The sequence below is a fragment of the Macaca fascicularis genome, chromosome 13 (genome assembly GCF_037993035.2).
Source record: "Macaca fascicularis isolate 582-1 chromosome 13, T2T-MFA8v1.1".
NCBI lineage: Eukaryota > Metazoa > Chordata > Mammalia > Primates > Cercopithecidae > Macaca > Macaca fascicularis.
In genome coordinates, this window is record NC_088387.1 from 3,471,135 (window position 1) to 3,483,603 (window position 12,469).

A 12,469-nucleotide genomic window follows, 5' to 3' on the forward strand; every position below is an offset into this window, starting at 1 on the left:
GTTGCTAACCTGTAATAAGGGAGATGACTCTAAGAGGAATAATACACTAAAGATCAAATTATACCTGCTCCTTTTGAAACTATAGCTTACGAACTTCAGAATGGAGCCTCGTGTCAATGCCCTGCTCTTACTTCTAACAGAAAGTTTCATGATGTCTCAGATAAACCAAAGACAAGACAGAGTTCTGGTGGTGCTTGGAATTTCAAAATAGGATTAATATACAACAAATTTTAGATTCAAGTTACTCAGAGGGTTAACAATTCTTTTTTCACAAACACCCTTACTTTAGAAGTAGGTGTTTTATATTGAACATGGTATTTGAAAGCTGAGAACTCTTTTTCAGGAGATTTCCTTGCCATCCAAGGAAGAATATGTTTGGTATAGTTTCATATATTGTGTTTACATTAGGCAGTCTCTACCATAGCAACAGGCTATTAAATATTTATATCAAGCAATTAGAATCTCATTTAAAACAACAAATGTTCTTGAATATTACCAAAACAAAAATCTTTTCTTTGAAATTTTAACATAGAATGCAGATGAGTTTTCTCCTTCCTTTAGATAATGATGGTCCCTTTATACTTACCGTACAATTGTCCCTTTAAATGTTCTATAATTAATGGCACAAGGCAAGTAAAGCATACTTTCAATCAAACATGGAAATATTTTCTTACATACTTCATTCCTGCTTCCCTCAGGCTCCCTTCCCACATACTGCCCTCCACACATAATATGTGTTAAGTGCATATGACAGTAAGATTCAGCTCTTTGTCAGCTCTTCTAGGTGGACAGATTAATGTGATGATCCAGTACTAAAGTCATTGAGTCACCCCAAGAAAGATGAATTTTTCATGTTTATCAACATCTTATTTAATAATAACAAGGACAACTTTTTTACATATTATTCTTTAAAATGCTTATAAAAGGGCATTTTACTTTACATTATTAATTTTTTAACCAATCTGTAATTAATGTCTTAAACTAGACGACTGAAACTGAAGGTTTTAAAAAATCAAACTAAAGTGAATATATAGCCTGAAATTATAGTAAAATATCAGCGTGCTAGTGATTAAACAAAACCTAAATCAGAGCACTTTCCTACATCACTATAGTCATATCGAATAGTGACTATATAAAATGAGAAACTGTCTGCATCATATGAATACTATTAATGACAAGCCTTTTTTTTTATTAAAATGGCAAGAATACAAATAGCTTATATCAGTAAAATACAGTAGCATTCAGGCTCTAATATGAACATTACATCAAAGCCTATGGATAGATAAGGTAAGAGATTTAGGAAATTGGGGGAGGAAGGAAACATCACTTATCTCGTTACTCTAGATTACAGACAATAAAATAAAATGGCAATTAAGTTGATTGCAGTACTTGAAAGAAAACTTATTAAAAATACAGATTTTTAATAAAATCTTACATTCTTGACAGATATATCATCACCTACCTTTCTAAAAATAGTAGTAGTAAACACAATTGTAGAAAATGTATGTTACTTAGTCTTTGGGTGGTACAATACTACAGATTTTAAAGCCCTAACAACACTCCTACTTTCTGCAGATTCAGTATCAGATTATGGCATGGAATTTATGTAAGATTGGTTCCAAAATGGAATATCAGATCCCAGGCCAGTATCGGTAAATTGTACCCATTTTGGCACAGATGTTCCAGCTATGAAAGCACAAATCACAAAGAAAAAAAATTAACCAACCAATTATTTGAGATACCAAGAAAGGAAAGGAAATCAGTTTTGTAAAAACACTTTTCCCTGTTTTAATAAGTTTCTTTATTTACTCCGGATAGTGAACATAACAGTGTTCAATAGTGACGTAAGCAGATTTTACACTCACTATCACTGCATGGATAGAAAGAGCCATATGCATTTTTGTTTTTAGAAGTCATCTCAGATCACTGCAACATGGCACATTAGAACAGAGATTCAGAGACACAAAGTTAATAAATACATTTAACATTGCCAAGCATTTAAAAGATAAATGCACTCATGTCGCAAAAAAAAAAAAAAAGAATCAGTTTGTAACTTTGACCTTTCTCAGGGATGTGAAGAATCATTTCAGGTGTCAGAAATCTCTGTAGCAAAGATTCCTATAAGAGAAAAAATCATGCTGATTAATATTTTTAATTCAACTTTTTCAACATGTGTAACAAATGTATTCTAGTAAGTGTATCACTTTAGCAAAATATAAGATTTTTCTTCAGTTTCTATGAAGGAAAACAAAAAACAATATATTTTTTCACTCAGTTTTCACAAACTGTGGTACATTCATACCATGGAATACTATTCAATAATAAAAAGGAATTAACTATTGATACTTACAGCAGCTTGGATGGATCTCACGGGCATTATGCTAAATGAGAAAAGTCAATCTCAAAAGGTTATCTCAAAATGACAGAATTATAGAGATGGAGAAGAAGGCAGTGTTTCCCAGGAGACAGGGAGATGAAGAAGGGCAGGGCTACAGCTATAAATAGGTATAATGAGGGAGTGAATTCGTTGGTGCTGATGAAACAACTTCGCATCTTGATCATAGTGGTGCTGTGTGTGGATTGTAAAAAAAAAAAATACACATACAAACAAATGAGTGCATCTAAAAACTAGTGAAATCTGAATAAGGCCTATAGACTAGTTAATCACATTGTGCTAATGTCAATACCCCAGTTTGTAAGATATTTTATATAGAAGCCGGGGTAAGGATATGTGCAACTGTCTATACTATTTTTGCAACTACTTGTGAGACTATAATCATTTTATTTTTAAATTATTATTTTTTTTTTTTTTTGAGACAGAGTCTCACTCTGTCGCCCAGGCTGAAGTGCAGTGGCGCGATCTCAGCTTACTGCAACTTCTGCCTCCCAGGTTCAAGTAAATCTCAAGCCTCAGCCTCCTGAGTAGCTGGGATTACAGACATGTACCACCATGCCCAGCTAATTGTTGTATTTTTAATAGAGATGGGGCTTTGCCATGTTGGCCAGGCTGATCTCAAACTCCTGGCCTCAAATGATCTGCCTGCTTCAGCCTCCCAAACTGCTAGGATTACAGTCAGGAGCCACTGCGTCTGGCCAAGACTATAATCATCAAAAAAAAGTACCTGTGGTACATCTATATGATGGAATACTACTCAGTAGTTAAAAGGAATATGTGACAACTACTAATACATGCAACAACCTGGATAAATCTGAAATATGCTGGGTGAAAGTCAACCACTAGAGGTTGCATACTGTATGATTGCATTTATATGACAACCTGGGAAAGGCAAAACTAGAGAGGCAGGAAACAGAGCAGTGGTCAGAGGAAAGTAAATTCCGTGTGTTGTCTGTTGTCTAGATAATAGGTGCCAGTCAAAGAACACCATTTGAAACTGATAGTAAAAGGTTAAGTGAGAAAAAAGGTGATTAAGGGCATTGTTAATCATATTAATAGAAAGGTAACAACTAAAATAAAATAAACTCTTCCTAAAAGCCCAAAGAAATTCGTTAAGAAGCAAAGAAGACTGATCAAATGAAGATATACAACAAATATCACATAGTACAGAAAGTAAATATAAGATAATATAACTGGGTTGAGACCATTACTACTGATGTGATATAACAGTCATATCAATAATGTAAAATATTTTAACTCATCTACTTTATGTATACTGTTCTATTCTATTTTTGAGACAGGGTCTCGCTCTGTTGCCCAGGCTAGAATGCAGTGGCACAATTATGGCTTACTGCAGCAATGACCTTCCACCAGGCTCAGTGGATCTTCTCACCTCAGCCTACCAAGTAGCTGGAAATACAGGCACGTGCCACAACATCTGGCTTTTTTTTTTTTTTGTATTTTTTGTAGAGATGGGGTTTTACCATTGCCCAGGCTGGTCTCTAACTCCTGGGCTCAAACAATCTGTCTACCTCCGTCTCCCAAAATGCTAGGATTACAGGTGTGAGCAACCATGCCCAGTGTAAGTCACCTATTTTTTAAAAAGATTTTCCAAATGGCTGGGCGTGGTGGCCCATGCCTGTAATCCTAGCACTTTGGGAGGTTGAGGCGAGTGGATTACCTGAGGTCAGGAGTTTGAGACCAGCCTGGTCAACATGGTGAAACCCTATCTCTACTAAAAATACAAAAATGAGGCAGGGCATGGTGGCTCATGCCTGTAATCCTGGCAATTTGGGAGGCCAAGGCAGGTGGATCACCTGAGGTCAGGAGTTTGAGACCACCCTGCCCAACATGGCAAAACCCCATCTCTACTAAAAATACAAAACTGAGCTGGATGTGGTGATGGACACCTGTAATCCCAGCTACTCAAGGAGGCTGAGGCAGGAGAATTGCTTGAACTTGGGAGGCAGAGGTTGCAGGGAGCCGAGATCATGCCATTGCACTCCAGTCTGGGGGACAAGAGTGAAACTCTGACTTTAAAAAAAAAAGGTGGGGGGGATCATTCCAAGATGGCCAAATAGGAACAGCTCCAGTCCACAGCTCCCGGCATGAGCAACACAGAAGATGGGTGATTTCAGCATTTCCAACTGAGGTACCAGGTTCATCTCTCTGGGACTTGTTGGACAGTGGGTACAGCCCACAGAGTGTGAGCCGAAGCAGGGCAGGGCATCGCCTCACCCAGGGAAGTGCAAGGGATCGGGGAATTCCCTTTACTAGCCAAGGACAGTACCTGGAAACTTGGGACACTCCCACCCTAATACCACACTTTTTGAATGGTCTTAGCAAACGGCACACCAGGAGATTATATCCCGCTCCTGGCTTGGTGTGTCCCACGCCCACGGAGCCTTGCTCACTGCTAGCACAGCAGTCCGAGATCAAACTGTGAGGCGGCAGTGAGTCTGGGGCAAGGGTATCTGCCATTGCTGAGGCTTGACTTGGTAAACAAAGTGACCAGGAAGCTCGAACTGGGTGGAGCCCAGGGCAGCTCAATGAGGCCTGCCTGCCTCTGTAGACTCCACCTCTGGGGGCAGGGCATAGCTGAACAAAAGGCAGCAGAAACTTCTGCAGACTTAAATGTCCCTGTCTGACAGCTTTGAAGAGAGCAGTGGTTCTCCCAGCACAGAGTTTGAGATCTGAGAACGGACAGACTGCCTCCTCAAGTGGGTCCCTGACCCCCAGGTAGCCTAACTGGGAGACACCTCCCAGTAGGGGCCAACTGACACCTCATACAGCCAAGTGCCCCTCTGAGACGAAGTTTTCAGAGGAATGATCAGGCAGCAACATTTGCCGTTCTGCAATATTTGCTGTTCTGCCGCCTCCGCTGGTGATACCCTGGCAAACAGGGTCTGGAGTGCACCTCCAGCAAACTCCAACAGACCTGCAGCTGAGGGTCCTGACTGTTAGAAGGAAAACTAACAAACAGAAAGGAATAGAATCAACACCAACAAAAAGGACGTCCACACCAAAACCCCATCTGTAGGTCACCATCATCAAAGACCAAAGGTAGATAAAACCACCAAGATGGGAAGAAACCCAAGCAGAAAAGCTGAAAATTCCAAAAATCAGAGCACTTCTTCTCCTCCAAAGGATCGCAGCTCCTTGCCAGCAATGGAACAAAGCTGGACGGAGAATGACTTTAATGAGTTGACAGAAGTAGGCTTCAGAAGATCGGTAATAACAAACTTCTCCGAGCTAAAGAAGGAAGTTCGAACAAATTGCAAAGAAGCTAAAAACCTTGAAAAAAGATTAGACAAACGGCTAACTAGAATAAACAGCATAGAGAAGACCTTAAATGACCTGATGGAGCTAAAAACCATGACACGAGAACAATGTGATGCAAGCACAAGCTTCAGTAGCCGATTCAATCAAGTGGAATAAAGGGTATCAGTGATTGAAGATTAAATGAAAGAAATAAAGCAAGAAGAGAAGTGTAGAGAAAAAAGAGTAAAAAGAAATGAACAAAACCTCCAAGAAATACGAGACTATGTGAAAAGACCACAACTACATCTGATTGGTGTACCTGAAAGTGACAGGGAGAATGGAACGAAGTTGGAAAACACTCTTCAGTATATTATCAAGGAGAACTTCCCCAACCTAGCAAGGCAGGCCAACATTCAAATTCAGGAAATACAGAGAACGCCACAAAGATACTCCTTGGGAAGACCAACCCCAAGACACATAATTGTCAGATTCACCAAGGTTGAAATAAAAGAAAAAATGTTAAGGGCAGCCAGAGAAAAAGGTCAGGTTACCCACAAAGGGAAGCCCATCAGACTAACAGCGAATCTCTCGGCAGAAACTCTACAAACCAGAAGCGAGTGGGGGCCAATATTCGACATTCTTAAAGAAAAGAATTTTAAAACCAGAATTTCATATCCAGCCAAACTAAGCTTCATATGTGAAGGAGAAATAAAATCCTTTCCAGACAAGCAAATGCTGAGACATTCTGTCACCACCATGCCTGCCCTAGAAGAGCTCCTGAAGGAAGCACTAAACGTGGAAAGGAACAACTGGTACCAGCCACTGCAAAAACTTGCCAAATTGTAAAGACCATCTATGCTAGGAAGAAACTGCATCAACTAATCAGCAAAATAACCAGCTAACATCGTAATGACAGGATCAAATTCACACATAACAATATTAACCTTAAATGTAAATGGGCTAAATGCCCCAATTAAAAGACACAGACTGGCAAAATGGATAAAGAGTCACGGCCCATCAGTGTGCTGTATTCAGGAGATGCATCTCACATGCAGAGACACACATAGGCTCAAAATAAAGGGATGGAGGAAGATCTACCAAGCAAATGGAAAACAAAACAAAACAAAAAGCAGGGATTGCAATTCTAGTCTCTGATAAAACAGACTTTAAACCAACAAAGATCAAAAGAGACAAAGAAGGGCATTACATAATGGTAAAGGGATCAATTCAACAAGAAGAGCTAACTATCCTAAATATATATGCACCCAATACAGGAGCACCCAGATTCATAAAGCAAGTCCTTGGAGACCTACAAAGACACTTAGACCCCCACACAATAATAATGGGAGAATTTAACACCCCACAGTCAACATTAGACAGATCAATGAGACAGAAAGTTAACAAGGATATTAAGGACTTGAACTCAGCTCTGCACCAAGTGAACCTAATAGACATCTACAGAACTCTCCACCCCAAATCAACAGAATATACATTCTACTCAGCACCACATCACACTTATTTCAAAATTGACCACAGAGTTGGAAGTAAAGCACTCCTTAGGAAATGTAAAAGAACAGAAATTATAACAAACTGTCTCTCAGACCACAGTGCAATCAAATTAGAACTCAGAATTAAGAAAACTGACTCAAAACCGCACAACTACATGGAAACTGAACCTGCTCCTGAATGACTACTGGGTACATAACGAAATGAAGGAAGAAATAAAGATGCTCTTTGAAACCAATGAGAACAAAGACACAACATACCAGAATCTCTGGAACACATTTAAAGCAGTGTGTAGAGGGAAATTTATAGCACTAAATGCCCACAAGAGAAAGCTGGAAAGTTCTAAAATTGACACTCTAACATCACAATTAAAAGAACTAGAGAAGCAAGAGCAAACAAATTCAAAAGCTAGCAGAAGGCAAGAAATAACTAAGGTCAGAGCAGAATTGAAGGAGATAGAGACACAAAAAACCCTCCAAAAAATCAATGAATCCAAGAGTTGGTTTTTTGAAAAGATCAACAAAATTGATAGACTGCTAGCAAGACTAATAAAGAAGAAAAGAGAGAAGAATCAAATAGATGCAATAAAAAATGATAAAAGGGATATCACCACCGATCCCACAGAAATACAAACTACCATCAGAGAATACTATAAACACCTCCACGCAAATAAACTAGAAAATCTAGAAGAAACTGATAAATTCCTGGACACATACACCCTCCTAAGACTAAACCAGGAAGCAAGTGAACCCCTGAATAGACCAATAACAGGCTCTGAAATTGAGGCAATACTTACTAGCCTACCAACCAAAAAAAGTCCAGGACCAGACGGATTCACAGCCAAATTCTACCAGAGATACGAAGAGGAGCTGGTACCATTCCTTCTGAAACTATTCCAATCAACAGAAAAAGAGAGAATCCTCCCCAATTCATTTTATGAGGCCAGCATCATCCTGATACCAAAGCCTGGCAGAAACACAACAACAAAAAAGAGCATTTTAGACCAATATCCCTAATGGACGTCGATACAAAAATCCTCAATAAAATACTGGCAAACCGAATCCAGCAGCACATCAAAGTTTATCCACCACGATCAAGTGGGCTTCATCCCTGGGATGCAAGACTGGTTCAACATATGCAAATCAATAAACATAATCCATCATATAAACAGAACCAAAGACAAAAACCACATGATTATCTCAATAGATGCAGAAAAGGCCTTTGACAAAATTCAACAGCCTTTCATGCTAAAATCTCTCAATAAACTAGGTATTGATGGGACGTATCTCAAAATAATAAGAGCTATTTATGACAAACCCACAGTCAATATCATACTGGATGGGCAAAAACTGGAAGCATTCCCTTTGAAAACTAGCACAAGACAGGGATGCCCTCTCTCATCACTCCTATTCAACACAGTGTTGGAAGTTCTGGCCAGGGCAATCAGACAGGAGAAAGAAATAAAGAGTATTCAGTTAGGAAAAGAGGACATCAAATTGTCTCTGTTTGCAGATGACATGATTGTATATTTAGAAAACCCCATCATCTCAGCCCAAAATATCCTTAAGCTGATAAGCAACTTCAGCAAAGTCTCAGGATACAAAATCAATGTGCAAAAATCACAAGCATTCCTATACACCAATAACAGACAATCAGAGAGCGAAATCATGAGTGAACTCCCATTCACAATTGCTTCAAAGAGAATAAAATACCTAGGAATCCAACTTACAAGGGATGTGAAGGACCTCTTCAAGGAGAACTACAAACCACTGCTCAATGAAATAAAAGGGGACACAAACAAATGGAAAAACATTCCATACTCATGGATAGGAAGAATAAGTATCATGAAAATGGCCATACTGCCCAAGGTAATTTATAGATTTAATGCCATCCCCATCAAGCTACCAATGACTTTCTTCACAGAATTGGAAACAACTACTTAAAAGTTCATATGGAACCAAAAAAGAGCCCGCATTGTCATGACAATCCTAAGCAAAAAGAACAAAGCTGGAGGCATCACATTACCTGACTTCAAACTATACTACATGGCTACAGTAACCAAAACAGCATGGTACTGGTACCAAAACAGAAATATAGACCAATGGAATAGAACAGAGCCCTCAGAAATAATACCACACATCTACAACCATCTCATCTTTGACAAACCTGAGAAAAACAAGAAATGGGGAAAGGATTCCCTATTTAACAAATGGTGCTGGGAAAACTGGCTAGCCATATGGAGAAAGCTGAAACAGGATTCCTTCCTTATACCTTATACAAAAATTAATTCAAGATGGATTAAAGACTTAAATGTTAGACCTAAAACCATAAAAACCCTAGAAGAAAGCCTAGGCAATACCATTCAGGACATAGGCATGGGGAAGGACTTCATGACTAAAACACCAAAAGCAATGGCAACAAAAGCCAAAATTGACAAATGGTATCTAATTAAACTAAAGAGCTTTCACACAGCAAAAGAAACTACCATCAGAGTAAACAGGCAACCTGAAGAATGGGAGAAAATTTTTGCAATCTATCCAACTGACAAAGGGCTAATATCCAGAATCTATAAACTACTTAAACAAATTTACAAGAAAAAAAAACAGATGACCGCATCAAAAAGTGGGCAAAGGATATCAACAGAAACTTGTCAAAAGAAGACATTTATGCAGCCAATGGACATGTGAAAAAAAGCTCATCATCACTGGCCATCCGAGAAATGCAAATCAAAACCACAATGAGATACCATCTCACACCAGTTAGAATGGCGATCATTAAAAAGTCAGGAAACAACAGGTGCTGGGGAGGATGTGGAGAAACAGCAACACTTTTACACTGTTGGTGGGAGTATAAACTAGTTCAACCATTGTGGAAGACAGTGTGGCGATTCCTCAAGGATCTAGAACTAGAAATACCATTTGATCCAGCCATCCCATTACTGGGTATATACCCAAAGGATTATAAATCATGTTACAATAAAGACACATGCACACGTATGTTTATTGCGGCAGTATTCACAATAGCAAAGAGTTGGAACCAACCCAAATGTCCATCAATGATAGACTGGATTAAGAAAATGTGGCACATATACACCATGGAATACTATGCAGCCATAAAAAAGGATGAGTTCATGTCCTTTGTAGGGACATGGATGAAGCTGGAAACCATCATTCTCAGCAAAGTAACCCAAGAACAGAAAACCAAACACTGCATGTTCTCATTCATAGGTGGGAACTGAACAATGAAAACACTTGGACACAGGGTGGGGAACATCACACACTGTGGCCTGTTGTGGGGTAGGGGAGTGGGGAGGGATAGCATTAGGAGGAATACCTAATGTAAATGACCAGCTAATGGGTGCAGCACAGCAACATGGCACATGGATACATATGTAACAAACTTGCACATTGTGCACATGTACCCTAGATCTTAAAGTATAATAATAATAAGAGTGTAAATTTCTCAAAAAAAATTCACAGACTCATAAAGCAAAACTCAAATCCATACTGTATATAAGAGATATACTTAAAATGCAGTTACTCAAAACAGTTAAAAATAAAAATATTAACCATGTAAATAGAAACAATAAGAAAATAGGAGTGGCAACTCTAATACCAGACAAAGTAGAATCAAGCAAAAGAAAAAAATCTAAATGCATCAGAAAAGGACACTTTATAAAAGCCACATTCCATGATGAAGAGTGACAGTTCAGAATATCAATGCAACAAATAAAACAGCAAACCACCTATATAAAGCAAAATTTAGAGGATATGTAAAAAGAAATTAAAGCATACTAATAGGAGACTTTAGAACACCACTCAATATAAAACAGGTCAGATGAACAAATATTAAACAGTGATATAAAAGATCTACAAAAAATGAAAAAGTGGAGGTATTTACACCACAGAAATTGGCAAGTGCTACAGATCAGGGCCTCCCCCTCCTCTCCTTTGGAAGGCCAGTTTACCAGCACAACACTGAGCTATCCCTACAGAATTAAAAATATCACATAGCCTCTATAATTAAATAGTGTGGGACTGCACACGAACAGGCAGATCAATGGAAAAGAAATAGAAAGTCCAAAAAGAGATCTGAATGACTGGGACAAAGAGTCTTTTAAATCAATGATCTTGGAACAACTTGATAGTCAGTTTGAAAAAGATAAAATTAGATCCATTTCTCAAACCACACATAAAATAAACTCCAAATGAATCAGATATCTAAATATAAAAAGTAAAACTATACCAGTACTAAAAGAAAACATTCCTCTACTATCTGGGGATAGAGAAAGATTTGCTAACTATGAATAGAAATCCAGATGCATTAAAGGAAAAGGTTTAAAATCTGACTACACAAAAATAAAATCTCTTTATAGAGAAAAAGGCAATACAGTAAAATTAAAAGACAAATGACAAAAAAAGTGAGAAAATATTTGTAGCATATATCACCAATAAAGAGATAATTTCTCAAATGTACTAAAAATTTTTTTAACAAAAAGATCTAAAGTCCATTAGAAAAATAGGCAGAAGAAATGAATAGCTAATTCAGAAAAAGAGATATAACAGTAGCCCTTAAACCTATGAAAAGATATTCAACTTCACTCATAATATGAGAAATGCAAATTAAAACTACACTGAAATACCATTTCTCATCCACCGCAGTGGCACTAATTCAAAAGCTTGACAGTGTGTTCTGCTAGTGAGGTTGTGGGGAAACAGTATTTTCACACATTGCTGAAGGGACTGCAAAATGGAGGGGAATGTGGCACGGCCTAACAAAACTACATGTGTATTTACCCATTGACCCAGCAATTCCACTTCTAGGAATTTATTCTGAAGATACTGCAACAACATGAAAATACATATGTACAAGATTATTCATTACAGCCTTGTTTGTAATTGCAAATTATTGGAAACCAGCTAAATGTCCAAGTTTAGGAGGTGGGTTGCATAACTATGGTACATCCATATACTGAAGTAGTGTGCACCTGACAAAAAGGAATAAGGAGAATCTCTAGGAATCAACATGGAGAGATTTCGAGGAGACAGTGTTAAGTGAGAAAAGCAAAGTGCAAAGAAGAATGCCACTTTTTGCATAAACAAAGAAAGATATATATCTGTGTATCATTAGCATAAAACCACAAAGAAAGGAGGTGGAGGCATGGCTGATGGGATGGAAGGCATAGAGAAAGTGACACTTCTCTTAGTATTATTTTTTGCAGAGTGTTGACCTTTAAAAGCATGCTAATCTACATATTCAAAAATAAAATTAAGTTGAGGAAAAAACTAGGAAGTGGAAATATGAAAA

At 38.1% G+C, this 12,469-nt stretch overlaps 1 non-coding gene across 27 annotated transcripts in view; it reads right to left on the bottom strand.

Annotated features, from left to right (window-relative positions):
- Positions 1–1,163: 1,163 nt before the first annotated feature.
- Positions 1,164–12,469, bottom strand: part of TSGA10 (testis-specific gene 10 protein) — a 150,494-nt gene continuing 139,188 nt past the window's right edge. For all 27 annotated transcript variants that reach the window (XR_006691542.3, XR_012421921.1, XR_012421927.1 and 24 more), the window contains one exon: positions 1,164–2,118. This is a non-coding gene — a transcript (testis-specific gene 10 protein). The remainder of the gene's footprint in view (positions 2,119–12,469) is intronic.